This window comes from Archocentrus centrarchus, chromosome 19 (assembly GCF_007364275.1).
Source record: "Archocentrus centrarchus isolate MPI-CPG fArcCen1 chromosome 19, fArcCen1, whole genome shotgun sequence".
Taxonomy (NCBI): Eukaryota; Metazoa; Chordata; class Actinopteri; order Cichliformes; family Cichlidae; genus Archocentrus; species Archocentrus centrarchus.
Genome location: NC_044364.1, coordinates 5325001 through 5325524, shown reverse-complemented (window position 1 = coordinate 5325524; position 524 = coordinate 5325001).

Here is a 524-nt window from a genome sequence, read left to right as displayed (position 1 = left end):
ATGTTCCTACCTTCATCCACAAGCTGTGGCTAGTGACCAAAAGAAAAAAATTGCAGATACAAATAGCAGAAATTATCTTCCTCTGAATGGTGTTTAGCCAGTTGATGTGGTTTGGGCATCAAATTAGGATGTCCTGTTGCCTCCCGGGGTGAGACAACTGGGAGGAGACCCTGGAGTAGACCCCAGGGCAGACCCAGAACACGCTGGAGAGATTATCTTTTGGCTGGCTGGGTAATGCCTCAGTGTGCCCCCAGAAGAGTTAGAAAGGGAGGTGTGGACATCCCTGCCTAGACTGCTGCCCCCATGACCTAGACCTGGATAAGTGAATGTGGAAAACTAAAATGTTTTTCCTGATACTGCCCGTTTGAGGTCATGTACGTGGTATGAGGGCTAAAATGAGTTTGACATGCCTGCTTTAGCCGGTACCTCCCCAGTGACAACTTATTGTACCTTAAAGGTAAGATAAAAACAGTCACTGTTCAAACAAGTTTTCTTTTCAGTAACAGATATAACTGTAGAATGGT